The sequence below is a fragment of the Schistocerca nitens genome, chromosome 3, assembly GCF_023898315.1.
Source record: "Schistocerca nitens isolate TAMUIC-IGC-003100 chromosome 3, iqSchNite1.1, whole genome shotgun sequence".
Lineage (NCBI taxonomy): Eukaryota > Metazoa > Arthropoda > Insecta > Orthoptera > Acrididae > Schistocerca > Schistocerca nitens.
The window spans coordinates 308,463,819-308,469,818 of NC_064616.1; positions in this window are offsets into that span (position 1 = coordinate 308,463,819).

Consider the following 6,000-nt stretch of genomic DNA (forward strand, 5'->3'; position numbering starts at 1 on the left):
TTCACTAACTTTATGTCTAATACATCTTATATTTTTATGAAATATGATATTTCCTTCTCTACTTGGAAACATGATGTTCTCTGAAGGTGAGCCCTTAGTTAGAGGGACTTCCTTTAAGCAGGTTACTTACCAGATGATTTCAATCTAAAAGAGGTGCAGCTCTAACACCAACTACTACAGAAATTTTTCTATGAGAGAGCCCATCACCACCCACCACACTGTCACCTATAAGCTTTTCCAGCTTCCCCTTCCCTTACCTATTGAGGTGCAGGCCTTGCCTAGTGAAATCCCATCTTCTGATAGACCCAACTGGCACCGCTAAAATGTGACCCATGCTCTCTGCAATCAGCGCCCTCTCCAGCCCCATGTTAACGCACCTAACAGCCGCATTAAGATGAGACCGATCATGAAGCTGAAACAGTCTCATCAAATGCACATTAGTGCCACCAGTTTGAGTAGCTACCTTATCAAGTCACCACCTATATCATATTCCCTGTCCCTATCAAAACTGCCTGCTCCACCCACTATCACTACATGATCCTCCTTTGTAAAATTCCTACATAACTCCCCTATGCTGTCAGTCACCTGAGCCAAACCTGCACCAGTCTGAACTATTTATTTTGTATTTCAATAAAGCATTTCAGTGATTTTCCTGGAAAGTGAGAAATACTTAACAGAAGTTCTACGCCATTATGTGATAGCTAATTATCTTTCAATATAAAATTTGTATTTTATTTTATAAAAATAGTTGTTTGCAGAACTTCAGTAAAATTATTATATGTAGATTAATATCCTTGGACTCAACAAATTCATGTATGTCATAGGCCTTTGAAAACCCTAGTTTGGAGGTTGTATTTTGCAATTTTGTATCTTTTGCATCATCAGCGTCGTTCTTTTCAATTTCTAGTAGTTTGTTGATGAGCTAGACATACCTTCATCTTTTCTTTGTTCAGATTCAGGCTCCTCAATTGTTGTGCTGTTAAGTTTATATAGTGTGAAATTACTTTCATATAGAAGTTTTAGAAATGTGTAGGTTCATTCAGCTCTGTTTTCCTACTTTGAGACTTGTCTTATTTTTTATAATAATATGATCAGAGACTTTTTATCAAGTACTTGATGCTCGCACATTTCAATTTTTTATTCCAATAATCTTGAAACTGGTGTTCTGTACAACTATTCTTTGTCTGTAATCATTTATAAATTTTAACATGCTTACTTTTGAGTCAAGAGACATTATTTCACATAAATTGTGTTAAAGCATAACCTCAACTAATTCCACAAGTAACACACATGGGCTCCAGTTTCCTGTCATCTGACAAACGCTGAATGCACATTTGAGCATCCATAATTGCTCTGCTAGAAATGTAGGCGCATGTGCAGAGTGGAACAGGAAAACGGCATTGTTTTGGTGCATCTTAACAGTGGCGTGACAATACTCTCATTTATTTATACGCTATGAGATGTACTGTAGCTCTACTCCTTTGAAAGATATAGTTTGACCGAAGAACTTGGGAAACGCATCTTGGGTTTTGCTGTTTTTTAAAGCTCATACTTAGTTTGTTTTATATGTCCTATGCATATATGCTATTTGAAAAGGCGTGGCTGTTGGTACAGTCTGTTGTAATTAAATGTCAGGTATGATGTATCAGCATTTAAAGCCTTCAGGATATATATGACAAAGAACAAGATCAGACTTTGTACATGTTCAATTTGGTGTACACCTACTTCTGCAGCTTTTCTTTTTTTTTTTTTGGTCATCAGTCTACTGACTGGTTTGATGCGGCCCGCCACGAATTCCTTTCCTGTGCTAACCTCTTCATCTCAGAGTAGCACTTGCAACCTACATCCTCAATTATTTGCTTGACGTATTCCAATCTCTGTCTTCCTCTACAGTTTTTGCCCTCTACAGCTCCCTCTAGTACCATGGAAGTCATTCCCTCATGTCTTAGCAGATGTCCTATCATCCTGTCCCTTCTCCTTATCAGTGTTTTCCACATATTCCTTTCCTCTCCGATTCTGCGTAGAACCTCCTCATTCCTTACCTTATCAGTCCACCTAATTTTCAACATTCGTCTATAGCACCACATCTCAAATGCTTCGATTCTCTTCTGCTCCAGTTTTCCCACAGTCCATCTTTCACTACCATACAATGCTGTACTCCAGACGTACATCCTCAGAAATTTCTTCCTCAAATTAAGGCTGGTATTTGATATTAGTAGACTTCTCTTGGCCATAAATGCCTTTTTTGCTATAGCGAGTCTGCTTTTGATGTCCTCCTTGCTCTGTCCGTCATTGGTTATTTTACTGCCTAGGTAGCAGAATCCTTAACTTCATTGACTTCGTGACCATCAATCCTGATGTTAAGTTTCTCGCTGTTCTCATTTCTACTACTTCTCATTACCTTCGTCTTTCTCCAATTTACTCTCAAACCATACTGTGTACTCATTAGACTGTTCATTCCGTTCAGCAGATCATTTAATTCTTCTTCACTTTCACGCAGGATAGCAATGTCATCAGCGTATCGTATCATTGATATCCATTCACCTTGTATTTTAATTCCACTCCTGAACCTTTCTTTTATTTCCATCATTGCTTCCTCGATGTACAGATTGAAGAGTAGGGGCGAAAGGCTACAGCCTTGTCTTACACCCTTCTTAATACGAGCACTTCGTTCTTGATCGTCCACTCTTATTATTCCCTCTTGGTTGTTGTACATATTGTATATGACCCGTCTCTCCCTATAGCTTACCCCTACTTTTTTCAGAATCTCGAACAGCTTGCACCATTTTATATTGTCGAACGCTTTTTCCAGGTCGACAAATCCTATGAAAGTGTATTGATTTTTCTTTAGCCTTGCTTCCATTATTAGCCGTAACGTCAGAATTGCCTCTCTCGTCCCTTTACTTTTCCTAAAGCCAAACTGATCGTCACCTAGCGCATTCTCAATTTTCTTTTCCATTCTTCTGTATATTATTGTTGTAAGCAGCTTCGATGCATGAGCTGTTAAGCTGATTGTGCGATAATTGCCGCACTTGTCAGCTCTTGCCGTCTTCGGAATTGTGTGGATGATGCTTTTCCGAAAGTCAGATGGTATATCGCCAGACTCATATATTCTACACACCAACGTAAATAGTCGTTTTGTTGCCAGTTCCCCCAATGATTTTAGAAATTCTGATGGAATGTTATCTATCCCTTCCGCCTTATTTGACCGTAAGTCCTCCAAAGCTCTTTTAATTTCCGATTCTAATACTGGATCCCCTATCTCTTCTAAATCGACTCCTGTTTCTTCTTCTATCACATCAGACAAATCTTCACCCTCATAGAGGCTTTACCGAGCGAGGTGGCGCAGTAGTTAGACACTGGACTCGCATTCGGAAGGACGACGGTTCAATCCCGCGTCCGGCCATCCTGATTTAGGTTTTCCGTGCTTTCCCTAATCACTCCAGGCAAATGCCGGGATGGTTCCTCTGAATGGGCACGGCCGACTTCCTTCCCCATCCTTCCGTAATCCGATGAGACCGATGACCACGCTGTCTGGTCTCCTTCCCCAAACCAACCAACCATAGAGGCTTTCAATGTATTCTTTCCACCTATCTGCTCTCTCCTCTGCATTTAACAGTGCAATTCCCATTGCACTCTTAATGTTACCACCGTTGCTTTTAATATCACCAAAGGTTGTTTTGACTTTCCTGTATGCTGAGTCTGTCCTTCCGACAATCATATCTTTTTCGATGTCTTCACATTTTTCCTTGTATTTCTGTATTCCTGATTTTCCTGGAACATGTTTGTACTTCCTCCTTTCATCAATCAACTGAAGTATTTCTTCTGTTACCCATGGTTTCTTCACAGCTACCTTCTTTGTACCTATGTTTTCCTTCCTAACTTCTGTGATGGTCCTTTTTGGAGATGTCCATTCCTCTTCAGCTGTACTGCCTACTGCGCTATTCCTTATTGCTGTATCTATAGCGTTAGAGAACTTCAAACGTATCTCGTCATTCCTTAGTACTTCCGTATCCCACTTCTTTGCGTATTGATTCTTCCTGACTAATGTCTTGAACTTCAGTCTACTCTTCATCACTACTGTATTATGATCTGAGTCTATATCTGCTCTTGGGTACGCCTTACAATCCAGTATCTGCTTTCGGAATCTCTGTCTGACCTTGATGTAATCTAATTGAAATCTTCCCGTATCTCCCGGCTTTTCCAAGTATACCTCCTCCTCTTGTGATTCTTGAACAGGGTATTCGCTATTACTAGCTATACTCTGCAAACCATCTTGTGGTGTGTGGTGGGGGGATAACTTCTGTACCCGTGCCACTTACCTCTTTCCTGTTCCAATCACGTAAGGAATTGAAACGTCCCCTTTGAACAATTATACAAGACTGTGCTTAAACTGACACACAATATTTTTGGTGCAACGCAATCTGACTTTCAATAATCCCTACAAAAGAATGGCTCTGACTAACATTAACCTATACCTTTCACAAATCACTTACCTCACAAAAATCTTCGTTACTCGAACTACTGCAATACAGCGAGCGCCACTACTGCCACCTAAATAAAGATTCAAACTACGGAAGGCACTAACTACTGATAGGCATAGTTAGCAAATGAAAGATTTAATAGAGAACAAACAATGTATTAACCTTAATAGTCATAATATATATAGCATTTCATGACATCCAGTCTTACAAATTTCAAAACTCCGCCATCTCTCTCCCCACATCCACCACTGCTGGCAGCTCACCTCCAACTGCGCAACGCTATGTGCTGTTAACATCCAGCTGCCCAACACTACAATGGCAGACAACAATGCAAACCAGCCACAGACTGCACACAGCACAGCCAGTGATTTTCATACAGAGCGCTATATGGTGTTACCAATGAAGAAAACCTAAACAGCCTACTTACATAGCCCCCATGCTCCCCACAAAAAATTTTACAAATTGTTTTGGGCAGTGGCCAATAATGATTTGATAAAATTTTTCATAATTACAATAACAAAGATATCAAATGCACATACTTATTGATACAATGTTGGTCAAAAGCTAAAATTTTCTCACAGTCCATAAAGACAGTCCTGATCGTTCATCACAGTAAAATAACAGTGTTTTTCTCAATGTCTGAGCAGTAAAAGAGAATGCACACAGAAGTAGTGGATTTCCATGCAGTCTTGAAGAAATAGTGTTGTTCTTCCAACGGAAAGACAGTGCTGACTCTTGACATGCAGACAGGTAATGGGCCACAACAGAGCAAACCCACCGCAGAGTCAGTCACAATTTTGAAGAATATTGGTAGGTAGGTCATCACAGAGTAGACCCACTGTAGTCCTGGTAGAGGTTATGGTATTGGTGGGCCATCAAAGATGCAGACACATTATAGTCCTTGTAGAGATAACGGTATTGGTGGGCCATCAAAGATGCAGACCCACTGTAGTCCTTGTAGAGACGGCCAGCAGCTATCTGTTGCAACTGTGCAGCTGCACTACACCATCGAAGAGTCTTGCGGACAATATAGCAAGTCTATAAACCACCACTTGTGCACTCACAAAGTTTTTTGAATTGTCCTTAGAACCAGCAATGTTGTTATCCAGTCCCTTGCTGAATTATTAACACACGTGCAAACACTAACAGTCCCTACTTCTCATATATTGTCCATATACTATGACCAACAGAAATGTGTGCAGAGATAGCTGCACATCGACACCACGTGACGTGCGGTGGCGCCCTCTACGATATCCATATAAGCGGCGGCCCCAGCTCCCAGCAGCCAGTCGTTGACTCACCTCCAAAGATGTTCTCCGTAGTTGAGAACGAAACGTTAGGGAGAAGAAGTTTTACAGATCGACCACGGCAACTTAGCCCGGAAGTGTTTATTGATGAAGACGCCGGCCGTGAAAGCCTACATGGAATGAGTGAAATGTAACTTACAAATTACTTAATTTGATGAACTGGTGTCAATTACAATTTTATAACATAAGAATACAATAACAAAGGTACA